The sequence below is a fragment of the Bos taurus genome, chromosome 26, assembly GCF_002263795.3.
Source record: "Bos taurus isolate L1 Dominette 01449 registration number 42190680 breed Hereford chromosome 26, ARS-UCD2.0, whole genome shotgun sequence".
In the NCBI taxonomy this organism is placed as follows: domain Eukaryota; kingdom Metazoa; phylum Chordata; class Mammalia; order Artiodactyla; family Bovidae; genus Bos; species Bos taurus.
In genome coordinates this window covers 9,420,236-9,444,049 of record NC_037353.1, presented here as the reverse complement: position 1 = coordinate 9,444,049, position 23,814 = coordinate 9,420,236, and the positions used below count along the sequence as shown (strand labels likewise).

Here is a 23,814-nt window from a genome sequence, read left to right as displayed (position 1 = left end):
ATTACCTAGAACAAGTCTGGCACATAGTAAACACTATATAAGTGATCACTATTAGCTGTTTTTACTGAGTTTAGATCCTATATGTTATTTGGTTGTATTCTCCTTATTGCTACCTCTGATGCCTTCCCTGTTATTTGAGACATGATGAATTACTATCAACAGCTGCAAGATGAGAGATGATAAGAAAATAAGGATTCCCCCAGTCCTTCAGGATGTCCCCAATAAGTAGTCATTTTATATCTTTTACTGCTATAATCTTACATCATACCAATGCTTCAGTTAAGAGTTTAAACAAGCTGCATTTGCCTCCGAGTCACTCTAAAGTGCGGTAATGAAATGATCCAGTCACATTGACCTGCCACATTCTTAAGTCATGTGTCCAACATTATGACATAAGCAAGAATACACACCATCTCCTTTTCCTCCCATTCAAAATTCTCTGTGGGGACCAGGTTCAGGAGATGTCACCTCCTCCATGGACTAGAATAGCTTCCTGAAAAATGTCTTCTACGAAGACAGGCCCAGTTGAACTCTACGAAGAGCAAAGTCACAGGGCTTCTCAAGAATCAGCCTCATTTGACAGTTGTCAGAAGGTACAGTATACCTCTAGTCTCTCTAGTTGAAGCACTGTCAACTCCTAACTGCACCTCAGTCTTTGGTTCAATGTCCCATTTCCCACTGGAGTTTCTTGGAGGTTAAAAAAACAATTCTTTATACAAAGGTGTAAATCTCTGTACTTCTCACAATGCCTAGCATAGTTTTTTTTTATGTATCAGATAGACTCTCAGTTAAGTATTTATAAACTCAGTGACTAAAAGACTGCACATGGTCTCAAATATATACTTAAACATACAAATATAACTTATCAGCTGGATATAGTACAATCCTCAGATAATAATATCATCCATATATTTTGTTACCATGTCACATTATATAAACCTTTCTTTCTATACTTTGGTATGGAACATTATCAGCAAAGACCTTAATCACTATTTCCATTTTGTTTCCCAAAGGGAACATTAACAGAGCAGATGTCAGACTTAGTTAATAATCTGTGCCCTGAAGGAAAGAAGAAAAAAAGGTCTCTGAGGCCTTTTTAATCATAAAGCAAACATAGTAATGTATCTTTTCCTCAGTTACAGCATAAAAATAACCAAATTCCCCAGAATGTGGACTCCTAATTTTATTCAAGAGGCTAACGTTTCTTTCCACCAAGTTCTAACAAAATTATCATTTTCTAACATTTCTCTTCTAAAATTATTTATTTATTTTTGGCTGCGCTGGCTCTTCCTTGCGGCACGTGGGCTTTTTCTAGTTGCAGCGAGTGGGGCTTCCTCTCTCTCTGTGGTGTGCAGGCTTCTCACTGTGGTGGCTTCTCCTGTCGTACAGCACTAGCTCCAGGTGCGTGGAAGTCAATAGTTGTGGTGCATCGGCTTCGCTGCCCCACGGCATGTGCGGCAGTCTTCCCAGACCAAAGACTGAACCTGTGTTCCCTGCACTGGCACGCAGGTTCCCAACCACTGGACCGCCAGGGAAGTCTTAACATATTTGCCTTTTGTCTCTAAAATGGAAGTGGCCAAATCACAACTGAGATTTGATTTCACAAATTATCTTTATTAACTCTGGAACAATGTAATGCTGTAATAAAACTGCAGTGTAGAAGAGGGAAACTACAGTATTATTATTCTAGAATAAGTAATAACCTTTTTAATTCCAAGTAATCCAAGCAGAGTTAAGCCATGTCTTCTAGCCAACAGTGGCAGAACTAAAGCACAAACATGGGGGGAAGGACCCTATGGGAAGGTAGGTGAGGGATGGGAATGAAATAGAGTACAAGGAAAAAATGGGGGATGAAGGTGGATAAAGGAAAGGCCCTCCCTTCAAGGATCAGCTACTTCTTTAAATCCTGTTCTACTGATTAACCAAGTTCATAGACGGAACAAAATTATGAAGAAGGGGAAAAGAAAAGGGAACAGATGAGATGGAAAAGATTAGCAGGGGACTGAAAGAAAAGAAAGAAGTCCATCTGGTGAGAAGCAATGGAGCATAACATTAAATTGCCTCAAGTACCAAAGCTCATTGATCTAGAGTCTTCAGCCCATTTGAGACAATAGCCTCGTTCTAGCCTAGTTCCTCTCCAATTAGGTGGCCTTGTTCTTCTTTTTTATGGGTAAGAATTATTAGTGATTTATCTTATTTTCTTACATGAATTTATTTAAAACTAGTATCTGTAAAAGATAAGCAAATTTCCTTTATCTTCCTTATATTCAGTTACATATATTTATTCAGCATTACTCCGATTTCTCAAATTTTCCTATGCTGTAAGTGAAAGAAATGAACTTTGGGCTTCTACTCATACGTCTTTGAAGTAAGCTTCCCAAAGACCTAAAATTGGCCCAAACAGGACCTAGGTCACTTAGCCTTGAGGTTATTTACAGTGAAACATTAAGCAAATTTAGTTAAGGGGACTAGGAACCAAATAATCAAGGAGTATATTAAACCAAAATACAGACATATTAAAGTTATCAAAATACATATATTTGTAGAATGTTATAACTAAACAAAAAAAATTTTGCTCTTTAAAGGTATCAGTCTAGTTTTGGGGAAAGCCCTCTAGTTCTGGCTTAAAGAGCAGGACAAGCATCTCCTAATGCTCAGAAAGATTATGAGAAATCTGCCATTTTTTGTTCTTGTCTCTGTTGATGCTTTCAAACTGTGGTGTTGGACAAGACTCTTGAGAGTCCCTTGGACAGCAAGGAAAATCAAACCAGTCAATCCTAAAGGAAATCAGCCTTGAATATTCATTGGAAGGATTGATGCTGAAGGTGAAGCTCCAACACTGTGGCTACCTGATGGGAATAGCCAACTCATTGGAAAAGACCCTGATGCTGGGAAAGATTGAGGGCAAGAGAAGAAGGGGACAACAGAAGATGAGATGCTTGGATGGCATCACTTACTCAATGGACGTGAGTTTCAGCAAACTCTGGAAAGATAGTGAAGGACGGGGAAGACTGGTGTGCTGCAGTCCACTGGGTCTCAAAGAGTTGGACACTACTTAGCAGGTGAACAACAACAACTTTCTCTAGTGCCCTAGAGCTCAGGAAATTCTGCCAGCCCAGCAGTGGCAATGACTACAACGGGCACCAAAATCTTAGAGAGAGGAACTTTCCTCTGTGGAAAAACTGTGGTCTCAGGAGAATGGGCAGAATGCCAGTTGACTTTTTCCCCCTCTGTCCATTTACTGATGGCCCTGGACATGGCACAGTTCCAGAGAGTAGGCATCAGAGCAAGATCACTGAATCACTAGCCTTCTGGCTGCAAGGCTAAGTGAGGAAGCATAGGAAACCAGAAAGCACCAGACATCATGGACAGGGAGAGCTCAGGAAAGTAAATGAAGGTGAGTGTAAACACCTAGGCTCACCTTCAAGCTACAGAGGTGGATCTGATCTTAAACAGCATAACAAAGACTTTGCGATTAAACTAAAGGATCTACCACTGCACATGGCCCCAAATGGGTGTGGCACACATAGGAGATAGATCCTAATAGTACTGCAAATATTTTGAAAACAAAATTGACTTTGAAACTGCAAACTATAAAAGTTTGGTTGAAATTTGTGGCCTGAACACAACCAGCTCTATTGCCTGCTAAAACAAACAAACAAACAAAAAATCAATATTCTCCACAGGATTTCAGCAAAACTGAGAGTCTTATAATATTTTAAATGTCTAGGATACAATTAAAAATTATTCATGGGACTTCCCTGGAGATACAGCAGAATCCACCTGCCAATGCAGGCACACAGGTTCGATCACTGCTCCAGGAGGATTCCCCATGCCACACGGCAACTAAGCCCATGTACCCACAGCTACTGAAGCCCATGATCTAGAGCCTGAAGGCCACAACAAGAGATGTCACTGCAGTGAGACACCTGCGCACCGCAACTAGAGCAGCCTCTGCTCACCACAACTAGAGAAAGCCCAGCACAGCAGTGACCCAGCGCAGCCAAAAATAACTTAATTAATAGATTAATTAAAAAGATCATTCAGCATAAAAACAACCAGGAAAATCTAAACTCACATCAGATCAGATCAGATCAGATCAGTTGCTCAGTCATGTCCGACTCTTTTCGACCCCATGAATCGCAGCACGCCAGGCCTCCCTGTCCATCACCAACTCCCAGAGTTCACTCAGACTCACGTCCATCGAGTCAGTGATGCCATCCAACCATCTCATCCTCTGTCGTCCCCTTCTCCTCCCGCCTCCAATCCCTCCCAGCATCAGAGTCTTTTCCAATGAGTCAACTCTTCGAATGAGGTGGCCAAAGTACTCGAGTTTCAGCTTTAGCATCATTCCTTCCAAAGAAATCTCAGGGCTGATCTCCTTCAGAATGGACTGGTTGGATCTCCTTGCAGTCCAAGGGACTCTCAAGAGTCTTCTCCAACACCACAGTTCAAAAGCATCAATTCTTCAGGGCTCAGCCTTCTTCACAGTCCAACTCTCACATCCATACATGACCACAGGAAAAACCATAGCCTTGACTAGATGAACCTTTGTTGGCAAAGTAATGTCTCTGCTTTTTTAATATGCTATCTAGGTTGGTCATAACTTTCCTTCCAAGGAGTAAGCGTCTTTTAATTTCATGGCTGCAGTCACCACCTGTAGTGATTTTGGAGCCCAGAAAAATAAAGTCTGACACTGTTTCCACTGTTTCCCCATCTATTTCCCATGAAGTGGTGGGACCGGATGCCATGATCTTCGTTTTCTGAATGTTGAGCTTGAAGCCAACTTTTTCACTCTCCACTTTCACTTTCATCAAGAGGCTTTTGAGTTCCTCTTCACTTTCTGCCATAAGGGTGGTGTCATCTGCATATCTGAGGTTATTGATATTTCTCCCAGCAATCTTGATTCCAACTTGTGTTTCTCCCAGTCCAGCGTTTCTCCTGATGTACTCTGCATATAAGTTAAATAAACAGGGTGACAATATACAGCCTTGACAAACTCCTTTTCCTATTTGGAACCAGTCTGTTGTTCCATGTCCAGTTCTAACTGTTGCTTCCTGACCTGCATACAAATTTCTCAAGAGGCAGATCAGGTGGTCTGGTATTCCCATGTCTTTCAGAATTTTCCACAGTTTATTGTGATCCACACAGTCAAAGGCTTTGGCATAGTCAATAAAGCAGAAATAGATGTTTTTCTGGAACTCTCTTGCTTTTTCCATGATCCAGTGGATGTTAGAAATTTGATCTCTGGTTCTTCTGCCTTTTCTAAAACCAGCTTGAACATCAGGAAGTTCACGGTTCACATATTGCTGAAGCCTGGCTTGGAGAATTTTGAGCATTACTTTACTAGCGTGTGAGATGAGTGCAATTGTGTAGTAGTTTGAGCGTTCTTTGGCATTGCCTTTCTTTGGGGAAAGACAATTCAGGGGCTAACACTTAGATAACACAGATGCTGAAATCAGCTAATGAAGGCTTTAATGCAGTTATTATTAAAGCATACTAGGAAGTAAGCAGAGAAGGCAATGGCACCCCACTCCAGTACTCTTGCCTGGAAAATCCCATGGGCGGAGGAGCCTGGTGGGCTGCAGTCCATGGGGTCGCTAAGAGTCGGACACGACTGAGCGACTTCACTTTCACTTTTCACTTTCATGCGTTGGAGAAGGAAATGGCAACCCACTCCAGTGTTCTTGCCTGGAGAATCCCAGGAATGGGGCAGCCTGGTGGGCTGCCGTCTATGGGGTCGCACAGAGTTGGACACAACTGAAGTGACTTAGCAGCAGCAGCAGGAAGTAAGAGAAAACACTCCTGAAAGGAACGCAAAGAAGTAGAAGATATGAAGAACTAAACTAACATTTCAGAACTGAAAAATTTTTAGGAAAATGTGATGTTCCCTTTGGAAAACAAAATGGAATAATTTTAATTTAATAAATAAGAATTTCCTTGATTGTCCAGTGGTTGGGAATTTGCCTTTCAATGTGGTGGACATGGGTTTGATACCAGGTTGGGATATTAGGATCTCACATGCTGCAGAGCAATGAAGCCTGTGTACCAGCTGGCAACTGGATCTCTGGTTCCTCTTGTCTTTTCTAAACCTAGCTTGTACATCTGGAAGTTCTCAGTTCATGTATCGCTGAAGGCTAGCTTGAAGGATTTTGAGCATAACCTACCCGCAAGCAAAATGAGCAGAACTGCATGGTACAGTCCATGTGCCACAATGAAAGATCCCACATGACACAGCAAAGATCTCCTTCGTCACAACTAAGACCCAACGCAGCCATATAAATAAACAAATAAAAATTTTAAACTACAGTAAGTAAAATAAAAGAGAAGCCACTGAATGGCTTCAATCACAGAATGGAGATGACACAGGAAAGAGTCAGTGAATTTGAAGATAACAACAAAAATCACTCAATTTGAACAAAGTAAAAAACACAGGGTGGGAAAAAGAATGAACAGCACCTCAAAGATGAGTGGGACAAAACCGAAAGATCTAGTATTTGCCACTGGAGGTCAGAAGAAGAGGAGAAAAAAAAATACAATGCAGTAAAATACATTTGATAAAAAGGACCGAAAAGTTCTCAAGTTTGGCGAAAAACATAAACTTACAGATTCAAGAAGACAGGATAAATCCCAAAAAGCTCATGCCCAAATATATCATAATCAAACTGATGAAAATTGAAGACAAAAAAAAATCTTTAAAGCAGCTAGAAAGAAAATGACACATTACTTACAGGGGGAACAACAATTTCAAATGACTGGAAAATTCTTATCAGGATTCATGAAGGGTAGGATTAAGTGGGACAACTTGATGTGCTAGGGAAATAAAAACAACCCTGTCAACCTGGAGTTTCTAAATCCAGCAAAGATTCCTTCATGAAGTTCAAATAAATACATTCTCAGAGAAGGAAAACAAAGATAATTCATTTCCAGAAGACCTGCTCTGAAGAATTAATAAAGGAGTATCTTTAGATAGAAGGCAAAGTATACCAGAAGGAAACTTGGAACATGAAGAAGAGAAATAGTAAATAGGTAAATAAAATAGACTATTTTCGAGTTCCAATGTATGTTTTCAGTGTATGCAAATGAAATCTACAAGACAACTATAACATAAAGAAGGGAGTGTAAAGGTATCTAAATGATGCAAACACTTCTACATGTACTTAAAGTGCTAAAATATATTTATTCTAAGGAAATTGTGAATAATAAACATTTATATTTTAATAAAGACATATTGTCAAATCAGGCTTCCCACATAGCACTATGGTAAAGAACCTGCCTGCCAATGCAGGTAAACATAAAGAGTCTCGGATCCCTGGGTTGGGAAGATCCCTTGGAGGAGGGCATGGCAACCCACTCCAGTATTCTTGCCTGAAAAATTCCATAGACAGAGGAGCCTGGTGGGCTGCAGTCCATGGGGTCACAGAGTCAGATACAACTGAAGCAACTTAGCACGCATGCATGCATGCATAGAAAACCACAACAGATAAAACTGAACACAGTTGACCCTTAAACAATTCGAGTTTGAACTGCACAGGTCCACTAACTCACAGGTTTTTTTTTTTTTTTTTACAGTAGTAAATACTACTATAGTATGTGCAGACCATGTACTATACAGTACATTATCATAATGAGGTACCTTTTAGAACACCTCAAATTTTAAATATTGATAATAACAAGTTCTGGTGAGGATGCAAAACAAATAGAATGCTCATACATTCTCATGGAAATGCAAAACGGAATAGTGATTGGGGAAAACAGTTTGGCATTCTCTTATAAAGTTAAAAATACTCTTGAACACATGAGTCTCTCATAAAAACAATGACCTAGCAAACCTACTGCTGCTGCTGCTGCTGCTGCTGCTAAGTCGCTTCAGTCGTGTCCGACTCCGTGCGGCCCCATAGACGGCAGCCCACCAGGCTTCCGTCCCTGGGATTCTCCAGGCAAGAACACTGGAGTGGGCTGCCACCTCCTTCTCCAATGCATGAAAGTGAGAAGTGAAAGTGAAGTTGCTCAGTCGTGCCTGACTCTTAGCGACCCCATGGACTGCAGCCCACCAGGCTCCTCCGTCCACGGGATTTTCCAGGCAGGAGTACTGGAGTGGGCTGCCGCCTCTTTCTCCAATGCATGAAAGTGAGAAGTGAAAGTGAAGTCTCTCAGTCGTGCCTGACTCTTAGCGACCCCATGGACTGCAGCCCACCAGGCCCCTCCGTCCACGGGATTTTCCAGGCAGAAGTACTGGAGTGAGGAGCCATCGCCTTCTCCGAGAGAACCCACTACTGGGTATTCACTTTAAGGAAATAAAAACTTCTGTTCACACAAGAATCTACACACAAATGTTTATAGCAGGTCTATTCACAATTACCAAAAACTGGAAACAACTTAAATATCCTTCAACAAATGAGTAGACAAGCTGCAGTGCATTTCTACAATGGAATACTACTCAGCAATGAAAATGAATAACGCATCGACATATGCAACATCTCAGATGAATCTCAAAGGCATGCTAAGTAAAGAAGTCAGTCTCAAAAAGTTACATACTGTATGACTGAATTTACATATAACATTCTCAAAAAGAAAAAACTAATAGTGATGGAGATTAGATCCACGGCTGCCAAGGGTTGAGGAGGGAACTACAAAGGGGTAATACAATGGAGCTTCTTAGGATAATGAAACTGTCAGATATCTTGATTTTGGCAGTGGTTATATGAATCTATTGTATTAAATTAAAGAACTGTACACTCATGCAAGTATGTACACATCATCAACTTCATGTTAATTTAAAAATAAAACTCTACATGATGTATTGCTGTCTTAATATTTGAAAACAATATTCAGCAGAATAAGTATATAACAGAAGACCAAAACTCAGAGGCATTCATCAATTCCCTCTTTATTATATAGCTAAAATATAAAATCAATCATTAGAAGCATAGTCTGAATCAGAATGAATGAGGCTAGATATTGTTTCCAGTCAATGTTTTGTATTCTCATAAATCAAATCCATATCACTCAAAAAGTATACTCTAATAGTGCTTTTATACAGTAGGTTGTAAATCCAGCAGCGTTTTTCTTGCTTTTAAGGAGTCTGAATAATCCATGTAATAGAATTTTTCTAAATTTTGACAAATTTGGGAACAGGGCATTTGTATGAACACAGACTCTGGAACTAGACAACCTGGTTCGAATTTTAGCTCTTACTAGCTAGAATTCAGATTCAAATTCTGCTACTTACTAGCTATTCAACCTGGATAAGTTGCTTAATCTTTCTGTGCCGCATTTTCCTTTTCTGAAGATAATAATATTTAATTCATAGGGTTATTATTAGTTGAGAATTAAATACTTTAATATGTGAAAAGCACTTATAGCAGTGCTTGACATATATTAAATACCATTTTGGTGTTTGTTCAATAAAGAGCACTATGTTCTTTTCCACTTTTGGCTACGTGACCTTACAGGTATGCCACATTACATATGATTAAATACTCAAATTCTATTTGTATGTCTCAAGTGGAATTTTGTCAGTTTGTTAATTAATACAATAAAGATTTAATTGTAAGTTTCTGGACTTGAGTCTCTCTCAAAACTCTTGACAGGTACAGCACGCAGGACTCAAGCTATGGCTACAGCTCTATCCAGTGCAAAAGACAGACATACTTTAACTAACAGATAATAAAAGAGTGGGTTTCAGGAAAAAAAGAAGCTAGTTTGATCCTAAATTGTGTTGACAAACCTCTAGTGTCCATACTGGTCACACCTTTCTTAAAGTCTATATTACTTTCTAGATCACATGCTTAATTGATTTACAGGGTTATTCTGTTCAGCCTTACAGGCAAGATTGAGAACCATAGATAAAAATTCTAGGGGAAAAGATTTAGGCTCAGCAAAAGGAAGGACTAACTCTGAAGAGTAACTAAGAGATGGGCTACCTGAACAATTAGTGAATTCCTTGTCACTGGGAACATTCAAATAAGCTTAATGACCAGCTGGTGGGACATTTATGTTCACAACAACCACAGTCATTTACTAATGTTTATTGTGTCTGTCTTTTACATACATTATCTTCAATCCTTTCAACAACCCTATAATGTAGTCACTATTCCCATTTTATAGGTGAGGAAACTAGGCTCAAGGATGTTAAGTAAATTACCCCAAACACACAGCTAAGTTGCAAAGCTGTGATTTGATCCAGGTCCTCTGATTCCAGAGCATATAGTCTTTCTACAGCTCCATACTGTCTTTGGTTGAAGATGCAATGACTTTAATATTCCTTTTGATCCTGAAAGAGTGTGATTCCTTGAAATTCTATCTTTCTAGATAATATAACTAGATCTTCCTAATTATTTCTATAACACTGTCTTCATCAAGGTAAATGATGTGTCTTACCTATATGAATGCTGGTTTGTTATCTGTGACAGAGATGTGTTCTAGAATAACATAACTCCCAGTATGTTAACAGACAACAAAATTAACAATAAATTGGACTACGCAGAACAAGTGTGGAGTTACTTACTCCTGAATTCACTACCTAGAGAATGAGATTTTGAACTCCCTATTGCCAAATTCAGACTTAAATTTAAGAAAGTGGAGAAAACCACTAGACCATTCAGGTATGACCTAAATCAAATCCCTTATGACTATATAGTGGAAGTGAGAAATAGATTTAAGGGACTAGATCTGAAAGACAGAGTGCCTGATGAACTATGGACAGAGGTTCGTGACATTGTACAGGAAACAGGAATCAAGACCATCCCCAAGAAAAAGAAATTCAAAAAAGCAAAATGGCTATCTGAGGAGGCCTTACAAATAGCTGTGAAAAGAAGGGAAGCAAAAAGCAAAGGAGAATAGGAAAGATATATCCATTTGAATGCAGAGTTCCAAAGAATAGCAAGGAGAGATAAGAAAGCCTTCCTCAGTAACCAGTGCAAAGAAATAGAGGAAAACAATAGAATGGGAAAGACTAGAGATCTCTTCAAGAAAATTAAAGATACCGAGGGAACATTTCATGCAAAGATGGGCTCGATAAAGGACAGAAATGGTAGAGATCTAACAGAAGCAGAAGATATTAAGAAGAGATGGCAAGAATACACAGAAGAACTGTACAAAAAAGATCTCCACGACCCAGATAATCACGATGGTGTGATCACTCACCTAGAGCCAGACATCCTGGAATGTGAAGTCAAGTGGGCTTTAGGAATCATCACTATGAACAAAGCTAGTGGAGGTGATGAAATTCCAGTTGAGCTATTTCAAATCCTGAAAGATGATGCTGTTAAAGTGCTGCATTCAATATGCCAGCAAATTTGGAAAACTCAGCAGTGGCCACAGGACTAGAAAAGCTCAGTTTTCATTCCAGTCCCAAGGAAAGGCAATGCCAAAGAATGCTCAAACTACCGCACAATTGCACTCAACTCACACGCTAGTAAAGTAATGCTTAAAATTATTCAAGCCAGGCTTCAGCAATACGTGAACCATGAACTTCCAGATGTTCAAGCTGGTTTTAGAAAAGGCAGAGTAACCAGAGATCAAATTGCCAACATCCACTGGATCATGGAAAAAGCAAGAGAGTTCCAGAAAAACATCTATTTCTGCTTTATTGACTATGTTAAAGCCTTTGACTGTGTGGATCACAATAAACTGTGGAAAATTCTGAAAGAGATGGGAATAACAGACCATCTGACCTGCCTCTTGAGAAACCTGTATGCAGGTCAGGAAGCAACAGTTAGAACTGGACATGGAACAAATAGGAAAAGGAGTTCGTCAAGGCTGTATATTGTCACCCTGCTTATTTAACTTATATGCAGAGTACATCATGAGAAACGCTGGGCTGGAGGAAGCATAAGCTGGAATCAAGATTGCCAGGAGAAATATCAATAACCTCAGATATGCAGATGACACCACCCTTATGGCAGAAAGTGAAGAACTAAAGAGCCTCTTGATGAAAGTCAAAGAGGAGAGTGAAAAGTTGGCTTAAAGCTCAACATTCAGAAAACGAAGATCATGGCATCCAGTCCCATCATTTCATGGCAAATAGCTGGGGAAACAGTGGAAACAGTGGCTAACTTTATTTTGTGGGGCTCCAAAATCACTACAGATGGTAACTGCAGCCATGAAATTAAAAGACGCTTACTCCTTGGAAGGAAAGTTATGACCAACCTAGACAGCATATTGAAAAGCAGAGACATTACTTTGCCAACAAAGGTCCGTCTAGTCAAGGCTATGGTTTTTCCAGTGGTCATGTATGGATGTGAGAGTTGGCCTATAAAGAAAACTGAGCCCCGAAGAATTGATGTTTTTGAACTGTGGTGTTGGTGAAGACTCTTGAGAGTTCCTTGGACTGCAAGGAGATCCAACCAGTCCATCCTAAAGTAGATCAGTCCTGGGTGTTCATTGGTGGGACTGATGTTGAAGTTGAAACTCCAATACTTTGGGCACCTGATGCGAAAAGCTGACTCATTTGAAAAGACCCTGATGCTGGGAAAGATTGAGGGCAGGAGGAGAAGTGGATGACAGAGGATGAGATGGTTGGATGGCATCACGGACTCAAGAGACATGGGTTTGGGTGAACTCCAGGAGTTTGTGATGGACAGGGAGGCCTGGCGTGCTGCGGTTCATGGGGTCGCAAAGAGCTGGACACAACTGAATGACTGAACTGACTGAAAATGTTTTTTCTCTTAATAAAACTACAAATAAACACACAAATAAAGGTAAACCTATGTCTTCCTTTTTGGCTAGCTCTCAAAAACATTATTCATGAGGATCTATGTGCGTGTTTTCAGTATTTGTTACGGTAATCTCTCACCAACTGGTGACGGAGATGATTACATTCCAGAGAAGTGCTATGTAGATAAAACCTTGATTGGGAGTCCAAGGGTAGGGAATTTTCAAGAGAATAAAACAACAAAATTGGTTATAAAAGCAGAAAAGAATCTTTTTCCTTAGTTGTTCATGAGCTAATATTCTGAAAGCCATGATCTTCTGTGGAAGATGGAGTTTATGTTAACCACACTTCTTTTTTTAATGTTCTTGATATAGCCTTTATTGAGATTCAACACTTTCCTGTATTTGCTTTTCCCACTGGTATCATTTTTGCAAGCTTGGCAACATTCTTAGTAACCATCTGGTCTTTCCAGAAAACAAGGGCATGGTTTTTCTAGGCCTGGCCTCCAACTGTTATTCTCCCCTCATCATATACACAGGGGATGAGAACGGCAGACTTCCTGTCCCTTGCCATCTGACTTTAAGATTGCGGTAGGAATGGAGATGAGGGTAGGGATAACTGTGATGAAGTTCTTTGGTTTCAAGGAACTAAACTCAACCATACATACATACACAGAGATCACAGACTGTAAAATTTAGGCATACAAAGAGAAAACCACATTGTGACAAAACTATGACTGGCAAAATCGTAACTGACAAAGGATTACTCACTACACAAGGTCTTCTGAGACAGTTCTCTCATACAGGACAGAAGGAACAAGTCATGAAATTATGAAGCTTGTAGAACTACTTCAGTTTCAGAGGAGGAAACCCCGAAAGGCTCCCTAACATGAGACAGGTCACAGAGCTGTCATGTAGGACACAATAATTTCAAATAACTTGGCATTTCCTAAGTACTGCCCTCAATAATCTACCTTTTACATGCTTCAAACTATTTTGCAGAGGCTGTTTGTTCTTCACCTATCTGACACTCTGTACTTGGAAACACTTTATTGTGTTGGGCACAGAAACAGAATTTGGGGATGATTATTAAAAAGGAATATCATAGATCTCTACCTTCCAAGGGAATGAAGAGGAAATGTTGTGCCTCTGCAGAGGTTTTTTTAGTTGTCTTCTGTTCTTGGCCTATGAATGTGAGTTCATGTCCTTGAAATTCTTGTGATGTTCTCAACTGAAGACATATGATTATTTACTCTCCCCTCCCCTGCCCCCAATCCCTCCCATCCAGAATAATCACTGTATTTCATAGGTTTTTAACCAGTCATTTAAACTGTTTTTATGTTTATTTCCAAGAGTCCCAAGGAAGTGGTCAGGGAAGGCTCCTTGAATACTAGCTTGTGAGGACAACACAATAATAAACTATGGCGAGCCTATTTATCTAGCGTAAGTAGGATTTCCAGGTGGTGCTAGTGGTAAAGAACCCACCTGCCAAAACAGGAAATGGGTTCGATCCCTGGGTCAGGAAGATCATCTGGAGGATCACATGGCAATCCACTCCAGTATTCTTGCCTGAACAATCTCATGGACAGAAGAGCCTGGCAGGCTACAGTCCTTATGGTTGCAAAGAGTCGGACACAACTGAGGAACTTAGCACGCACACAGTATTGACTGAAAGATGGACTGCAGTGTGGAAGGTGGAACACTGCCCAGTCAGGAGTTTAAGAATACCTAGACAGAATTCTAACGCTGCTTTTGGTTGGTTAAGAATCATTGGCATCTCTTCAACTTTTCTGCAAAACACCAAAGGGGAAGAAAACACTGCTGGGGAGTTGACTTCCTTGTCTCCTTTCCTTTACTGACCCTTCTTCTGACGTTGGGAACTCAGAAAATATAAAGAAATGGGAGTGGGGCATGCCTCTGGCTCTAGACCTTACAGGGGTATTCAAAGCTCTCAGAATGGTTTTGGTATTTCAACTTAATAAAGAGCAGGCTAGAAAGGAGAAAGGTTTGTGAAACTCTATCAGGTATACTATTTTGAAGTTGAATGGGACTTTGAGCACTGCCAACTTGGTATATTTGTTCCTGTACTTCTCTAACTCGAGTTACATACAGACTTTGCTTTCTTTCTTTTTTTACCCCTTTGTTTTGTTTTTCTGGTTCCAAAAACACTAGCCATAAACTAGAGGGGAGGGCAAATCTAACATTAGCTTGCTAGTGCACTACTGTTTGACCTAAGATGAAAGAAGGCCTAGTAGATATTTCACCCCTAAACATCTAAAATTAGCAAGTTTTGCTGTTGCTTTTGCCTTTGAAAGCCATGTACTCAGTGTCTAATCAGATATACCATTGTATTTGCTCAGTAAAACTCCCTCAACTTTAGGAGCATTTCCAAGAGTTGCACATAGTAAATATTTTTTAAAAACATGTTATGCTCAAATTAATTCAATTTTACATTGAAAAATAGCAGCTCTCATGTTATGACAGTCCTCAAGGGTAATGAAAATGCTGCCATTTGCAAAATGATAAGAGATGGAAAAGTATCGACCTCAAATCTCAAATCTGGTTCAGCTTCTCCCTTTCATCCATTGAACTAATTTCTTTCTTCAGGACAAAACTCACTAGGCAATCCACGTAAGGATGTCTTCCCAAAACAAATAATGAATGGGAATAAAAGACAGGTTAAATCTCTAACTTAAAAAAATCAACAGTTCTATGAAGATTTGCATTTTCACAAGATATATGAGTCTTCAGAATTCTATGAGAGTAAGAACTGTAAGCTCAATAAACAGCTGTTATTAGACAGATGGGAATGACAGTCAATATTAATGATGGTCTTCAGTGAACTGAGAAATATCCAGATAGTCATTTTCATGGATTGATCAATATAACTTAGTTGTATGGGGCAGTCACAAGGATGAAATCTTACAGGTTTTCCATAACTATCACTAATACTTTATAGAATACTAATCTGTAAGACTCACCCAGAGGGGTGTATTAAAACTGAGAACTAAGAGGGCAAAGGGACAGAGGCCAGGCCTCTTCACAAGCCAGAGAAGATAAACATTCCTAGACAATACGCCATGGTTGACCAGTGCTCACACAAATTCTAAAGAGATATGAAAGAATCTTTGTTCATATAAACTTCTGGAAATGAGAGAATATCACTTCACGGTATAATCAAAATAACATCTGAGCTAGTTCAGTGGCATGTTTATTGAGCACTTGCTAAATATCAAGAATAGTATGCAGTGCTTTCGGGCACTGTCTCCTTTAATTCTCAGTGTAACTCCATGGCGTGCATACTGCTTTTGTCCGTGTACGAGAGATGAGGAACTTGAGGTTTAGAGAGCTTAATAATTTGCCCTGAGTCACAGAACTAGTAAAGAACAGACCTTACATCCAAAGCCAACTCTGCTGGGCTGCAGGGTCCATGTTCTTAAACCTCTCTATACCTGATGAGACTGGTCTCTGGTGGACATATCAGGAACAGATTTGTCACAACAGGATGATAATATAATCATGATCAGTAAAATGGTTTGATTGCACATGTCCTTTTCTTTGTTGCTGCTATTGTTGTTTTATAAATTTGAACTTTGTCACGATTTTATTCATTTATTTATTTATTTTTGGTTGTGCTGGGTTTTCGTTGCTGCATATGAACTTTCTCTGGTGGCAGGGAGCAGGGGGCTATTCTCTTAACTGCAGTGCATGTGTTTGTCATTGCAGTGTCTTCTCTTGCTGCTGAGAACAGGCTCCAGAGTGGGGCTCAGTAGTTGCGGCTCACGGGCTGTAAACCCATGGCATGTCGAATCTTCCCAGACCAGGGATCGAACTCATGTCTCCTACACTGTCAGGCAGATTCTTAATCACTGGACCACGAGGGAAGTCCTGCACATGTCCTTTTCTTTGGACCATTTGTCTTTCTTTCCTCTTTTTCCCTTCCCAGTCACCGTAAATCTATTAGAATGGTGTCTGCCCCATTCAAAATGTCAGACTGGGGGGGGGGGGGTGGTGGTGAATTAGCTAATTAAAACATTCGTTAACTTCCTCCTATGTCCTAGGCATCCTCTTTTCTCAAGAAGTTCACAACTGATAGGAGAACAGAGAAACTCAAACCTCAATTATAATTCTGTGAGATGAGTACTATGCCAGTGCTATGGACATAAATTTAAGTCCTTAAAAAATAAAAGATCTTGAATTTTTCTTGTCTATTTCAGTTTTACTTATGCTTCAAGGTTACAGGTTATTCTGGCTAATAGAGAAATGGGGTTGGGAGAGGTTTCATGCAATCTTAACTTTTAAAATGTTAAGCAAAAGCAAAAGCTTAATGAAAGTCTTATTTTCCAAATACTTTCAAGGGCATTTTCCTAGAATCAGGTAAATGAGAGCAAGCAAATGACCTACTTACAGCAAAAAATGCTCCAGGTTATAAGGGATGGGAAGCCAAGTGCATCCTGGAAACCACAGCATCTGGTCTTGTTTTATGCTTCATCTATCAATCTGCTGTTACAGGAATTGAGAATTAATGTTTCAACTACAGTTTCTTCTGTTTTGGCTAATGAATTCATATCTTTGTTATTCTTACCCAAGCCCTCCCTTCTCCTCTCCCATTAAAAAAAAAAAAAATTATATGGAAGGGCATTTAGGAAGGGCCCAAATAAATTCTAGGGAGTTTACCCTTTCATTTATGCCTTAAAACTCTTGCTAGTAAGGCTACAGTAAGGTTAGACACCTTCCCATCCAATTCCCTGGGTTGATCAATTCTGACCTTTCACAGAGTATCACTTGAACACAACTTGGTGACAGAACAACAATCACTTAAATAGTCTATTTTTAGTACTGTATTAAAGATAAACAACAAAATACTGCACATTTTTAAAAAGTAAATTCTAGAAAACATTTTCTGGTAGCATAAACTGTAAAAAAGAAAAATGGATAATTGGAAGTAGTCCTTGACAAAAAAGGATTATGAAGCAATGTAAGAATGTGGATTACTGCTACCCGTATGATATGAGAAAATTACATATACACTAATTTCTGTATACACTCATTTTAAATTATATACAAAGTTTAAAAACATTAAGGCATGAAAGGTAGATTTATAATATCCTTTGAACCTTACTATTGAGTCTTTTGGCTCTCTGTGCTTTTCATAGAATGAAGCTATCAATTCATCTTTCCACTTGATACAATCTGTTGAAATTTTAATTTTCCATTATTTTTGCCTTGATATGCCCTCTTATTCTTTCTCCTAGAGTTTCAAGCACCCAAAATTAGTCTTTCTCAGTGCTTTCATGGCTTCAGAGACAGCTTTATATCTTTGCTTTACTTTTCTTCCTCCACCCATTCTATTATTTAACTTGTCAAAGTAATAATCAAGATCATTATTTTCCAATGAAATATTTTTAAAAGAACCAAGGTTACCAAGTGATTCTTACACTGACAGAACTACTGCTATATAATTTTATCTATTTCTTGAAGTTCTGCTCTTTCTAAATCACTGTCAAGTGAATCATTTCTAATGAGCAATGAATACAGCCATGTTTACCATGTTTATTTATCCAATATTTCAGATTTTTCTTTCCAAAGACTGTTTTATTCTGAATCTCGTCATGAGGCTTCCTGGCCTTGATTTCTTAATGTATCCCAGCTAGCTTAATGGTTCAGTGAATCAAATAAGCTTTTGGGTCTGAGACAAAAGAGATTTGTACAAAAATATATACAAAATTATCACTAATAATTTTATATATGAGTTTTATATACTAAGAGTTCTATATACTAAGAGTTTTATATACTGAGTTTTTTTTTATACTTTATATACTATATATAAGACTTTTATATACTGCTAAGTGCTAAGTCACTTCAGTCGTGTCCGACTCTGTGCAACCCCATAGACGGCAGCCCACCAGGCTCCCCCGTCCCTGGGATTCTCCAGGCAAGAACACTGGAGTGGGTTGCCATTTCCTTCTCCAATGCATGAAAGTGAAAAGTGAAAGTGAAGTCGCTCAGTCGTGTCCGACTCTTAGCGACCCCACGGACTGCAGCCTACCAAGCTCCTCCGTCCATGGGATTTTCCAGGCAAGAGTCCTGGAGCGGGTTGCCATTGCCTTCTCCGCTTTTATATACTAAGTTTGTCAAAGTGTGGTCCCAAACTACCTATATCCAAATCATCTCAAATGCTTATTCAGAATAGAAAGACTTGGACCAAAACCTAGAGCAGTTAAATAGGAGCCTTTTAAGACTGGGACCTGGGAATCTGCACTTTGCCAAGTTTTTCAAGTGAATAGACTCACAGTGAAATTCTACAGCTCCCAATCTAAGGAATCCCTTCCCTCTTCAAGGGTCTGCTGCTGCTGCTGCTGCTGCTAAGCTGCGTCAGTTGTGTCCGACTCTGTGTGACCCCATAGACGGCAGCCCACCAGGCTCCTCTGTCCCTGGGATTCTCCAGGCAAGAACACTGGAGTGGGTTGCCATTTTCTTTTCCAGTGCATGAAAGTGAAAAGTGAAAGTGAAGTCGCTCAGTCGTGTTCGACCCTTAGCGACCCCATGGACTGTAGCCTACCAGGCTCCTCCGTCCATGGGATTTTCCAAGCAAGAGTACTGGAGTGGGTTGCATTGCCTTCTCCACTTCAAGGGTCTAGTGCATTGATTTACCTTGGCTGCAGAGAAAACAAACCACACCTCCATCCAACCAACAAAAACAAAGGAAAATTCAGTTTCCTGAGGAGAGAACTGCCATTAACTGTCTTAACAGGAAACAGTTTAAAAATAAACAAACAACATCAGCTCTGCAGGCCAGAAGGGAGTGGCAGATTTACTTAAAGCAATGAAAGGGAAAAAGCTACAACCAAAACTATTCTATCCAGCAAGGATCTCATTCAGATTTGAAGGAGAAATCAAAAGCTTTTCAGAAAAGCAACAGTTAAGAGAATTCAGCACCACCAAATCAGCTATATAACAAATATCAAGGAACTGCTCTAGACAGGAAACACAAGAGAAGGAAAAGTCTATAAAAACAAATCCAAAACAATAGGATTATACATATCAATAATTACCTTAAATGTAAATGGATTAAATGCTCCAACCAAAAGATACAGATCTGCTGAATGGATACAAAAATAAGACCTTTAATATATGCTGTCTACAAAAGACACTCTTCAGACCTAGGGACATATACAGATTGAAAGTAAGGGGCTGGAAAAAGATATTCCATGCAAATGGAAGTCAAAAGAAAGCAAGAGTAGCAATATCATGTCAGATAAAATAGACTTTAAAATAAAGACCATTACAAGAGACAAGGACACTACACAATGATCAAAGGATCAATCCAAGAAGAAGATATAACAATTTTATATATATATATATATGCACCCAACATAGGAGCATCTCAATACAGAAGGCAAATGCTAAAGGGGAAGTCAACAGTAACACAATAATAGTGGGGGACTTTAACACCCTACTCACACCAACAGACAGATCATCCAGATAGAAAATTAATAAGGAAACACAAGCATTAAATCATACAATGGACAAGTTGGACCTAATTGATATCTACAGGGCATTTCATACAAAAACAGTAGATTTTACCATTCTCCAGCACAGATCACATCTGGGTCACAGATCAAGCCTTGATAAATTTTAAAAAATTGAAGTCATTTCATATATCTTCTGACCACAACAATGTAAGATTAGATATCACTACAGGGGAAAAAACTATATAAAAAAAAAAAACACAAACACATGAAGGCAAAACAATATGTCTCTGAATAACCAAGAGAACACTGAAGAAATCAAAGAAGAAATCAAAATATACCTAGAAATAAATGACAATGAAAATATGACAGCTCAAAACCTATGGGATGAGAGCTAAGAGGGAAGTTTATAGCAACACAAGCCTACCTCAACAAACAAGAGAAACATCACATATACAACCTAACCTTACATGTAAAGCAACTAGAAAAAGAACAAAAATTCCCCCAAAGTTAGTAGATGCAAAGAAATCATGGAGATCATAGAAGAAATAAATGAAAAAGAAATGAAGGAGATAATAGCAAAGATAAATAAAACTTAAGGCTGTTTCTTTGAGAAGATACACAAAATTGACCAAACATCAGCCAGACTTATCAAGAACAAATGGAGAAGACTCAAATCAATAAAATTAAAAAGGAAAAGTTACACTAGACGATGCAGAAATACAAAGGATCATGAGACTACTACTATGGCAACTATATGCCCATAAAGTGGACAACCTGGAAGAAATGGAGAAATTCTTAGAAAAGCATAACTTTACAAAACTAAAACAGAAAGAAATAGAAAATATTAATGACCAATCACAAAAGATAAACATAAACAAAAACTTTTTACAGTAACTATAATAACTATTTTTAATATCTTGATTCTGACAATCACGGAGGGAAGGCTCAGAAGGTCTACCAGAAATCTGTTGTTATAATTTCCTGATTAATATTACACATAGTGAATTATTTATTGAGCCCCTACTGAGGGCCAAATATGGTGCTTTGTGCTGCCAGGGATTATATAAAGCTATCCTGGGATGAAAAGCATATGTTCACTCAGTTCTATTCTGGAAGAACATAGCTGATTTAATGATTGCTGGAAATGAATGTGCATTATAAGGGAAGGCAGTAATTTGATGTCTTACGTCCCAGACATAGAAGGCTTCCTAAGGATTTGCTAAATGAAAATTAGATCCAAAAAAGGAGAGATGTAGGTACTTAATTTATAGTTAAACCACTGGAAAAAGGCATGAGCAGCAATATTTATTTGGGGGCATGTAGATTCTTGATGCTTCCCAGGTGGCTCAGTGGTAAAGAATCTGCCTGTGATGCAGGAGACCTGGGTTCCATCCCTGGGTTGGGAAGATCCCTTGGAGAAGGGAATGGCAACCCACTCCAGTATTCTTGCCTGGAGAAACCCATGGACAGAGAAGCCTGGGAGGCTACAGTCCAGGGGTTCACAAAGAGTTGGACTCAGCTGAAGTGACTAGACTCTTTATAGTCAGCCTTAATTAATTTATCCAACAATTACCTTTCCTGTGCAATAGGAATACCTGTGTATGGTAATAACCGTACCCCAAATATAAGCAGATGATTTGAGTCTAGATGCAACCATACTGATAGCTCCACCTGGTTCTAGATTTCATTTAGATGTCCCTAGTAGGGTGACCAACTCCTCATGGCTTGCCTGAGACTTTCCCTGTACTAGCATTTAAAGTTCTATGTCCTAGAAAGCCCCTTAATGTCAGACCAACTGGGTAGGCTGGTTATCCTGGTTCTTAAAGTAAGGCAAGTGGGGGCCTTAGTTAACCCAGTTTCATTCAGTGGACGATGGAAATCTATCACCACCTTGAATGTCTCAGCTCATTTTCCTTACCAGGGGGTATGATTATCCTTACGGGCCACAAAATCTAAAGTTCTTTCCTTTGATAACTTCTACCTTTAAGCTCTGTCAAGGCACTCTCCTATGAGCATCCCAAGCAATGACTCACATTGAGGATAATCCCAGGGACCCAGTGCAGAATCTCTTCCAAGACTGCTGAACACATGGCTTGTGTTTTTTGGTAAATATTATCTTGGTCTCATAACCATTCTGTAGTTCTCCGAGTCTTATTACCCTCTCTAAATAATCAGTCGAGAACTGCCAAACCCAGCTTCATATCATTTTAAGAATTTATTTATGGTTTTAAACAAAAATACAGACAAAAAGGCATCGATGTAAAGCATGAACCACCTACAGTATTAGATTCTAAGGCCCCCACTGATTCATCAATAAATTCAATCATAGTTTCAAAATATTCATTATATTCCTGTCATCCCTTCGTTATTCTTTAAAGTCTTAATTAAGATTTCATCATGTCATGGTTTTATCTCGTTCACCTTGATTTTAAAATTTAACTGATATTAAATTACTATTTCAAAGAGAGGCTGTAAAGTGTAGGATTTGAATCAGATCTAGGTCCCAATGAAATTGTGTCCGTTATTAGGTGCATGAACTTAGGAAAATATATCTAAGCTTTAAAATATGCTCATCTATAAACAATAAATAAAATAATGGCTATTTTAGAGGATTGGGGATTTTGAGAAATTTAGGTTATGGGTGTGAAGCATAGAAATCTCTCTCTCTCTCTCTCTCTGAGTTCAGTCCTTTCGGATTCTTTGAGACCCCATGGACTGTAGCCCTCCAGAGGCTCCCATAGAAACAAACTGCCTGACAATATGCCTGCCAATAAGTAGACATTCGGTAAACTGTACCTATTATCCTCACAATCTCACAAGCTTTTATTCCCTAGATTCAACAATCAGGCTGTAGAATTTTAGCCATCAAGGATGCTGTCTAAAGTAGAGAGGCACAAACTGCCTTCCGAGGAGGGTAGTAAGAGGAACTGTTCCATTACTTCTTAGTCTCACCGCCTCAGTCTGAAGGAAGTGATGCTGGTATACCTGGGGACGGTGTCTAAAGTCGTCTCGTCCCCTGGCAGTCTATGTTCTGGAGAAGCCGGCTTTCAGATTTGCTCCCTGGGGACCTTTTTTCACCATGTCTCATTCTGGAAAGGGGAAGGGGAAAAGAAAAAGGGAAGTCACCGAAATGCAAAACCTGTTACAGATGCCCTATTTTGTCCCTGCTATCAGGCCTGCCCGGATAGGCTACAGAATCCTCTCGCAGCAAGATTTTAAGGCGCCACCCCCAGGTGTTTGTCTGCGCAGACGAGGGGGAGGCGGGTGAGCTCACCCTAAAACTGAAAGACAGATGGTGAGGGGTGGGGGTTGGCCATGCGCGTTAGAGCTTTGGCTAAAGGACAGAACAGCAGCGTGTGGGTTTGCACCGGGGCTTGGAGGCCAGGGGGACGGTGAAGGGCCAAGGTAAGGGCCAAGTAGAAGTCGAGAAAGAACTTCTTTGAATACTCAGAATACTGAGCATTTCTTTGCACTCTCAAGAAGGCTCCCGGATCTGTCAGTGTTACGACCGGAGCTGCGAGCAGGGCAGGGACTTTACGTGACAAGCGCCTGCCCCAGTTCTATCTCTGATACTCAACTCAACTCAGAGGTTCGCTTCAGCAGACAGCAGGTTACACATCTGGTGGGTGACCTCGCACCCGCCGAATCCGCCCACCTCTTCTAAAAGCCGGAAACACACCCC

At 39.6% G+C, this 23,814-nt stretch overlaps 1 protein-coding gene and 1 long non-coding RNA gene across 3 annotated transcripts in view; one reads left to right on the top strand and one right to left on the bottom strand.

Annotated features, from left to right (window-relative positions):
• Positions 1 to 433: 433 nt before the first annotated feature.
• Positions 434 to 23,814, top strand: part of ATAD1 (ATPase family AAA domain containing 1) — a 64,343-nt gene continuing 40,962 nt past the window's right edge. Inside the window, exon 1 of the mRNA XM_024985533.2 lies at positions 434 to 593. The gene's annotated coding sequence lies outside the window, so the exon portion shown is untranslated. The remainder of the gene's footprint in view (positions 594 to 23,814) is intronic.
• Positions 8,067 to 23,799, bottom strand: LOC101902784 (uncharacterized). 2 transcript variants are annotated; one of them, XR_001495154.3, is made up of 3 exons: positions 23,711 to 23,799; positions 23,118 to 23,221; positions 8,067 to 17,160 (listed from the first exon to the last, which is right to left on the bottom strand). It is a non-coding gene; the product is annotated as an uncharacterized lncRNA (long non-coding RNA). The 2 variants fall into 2 exon arrangements; XR_003032767.2 differs by lacking the exon at positions 8,067 to 17,160 and having other exon boundaries at positions 22,329 to 23,221.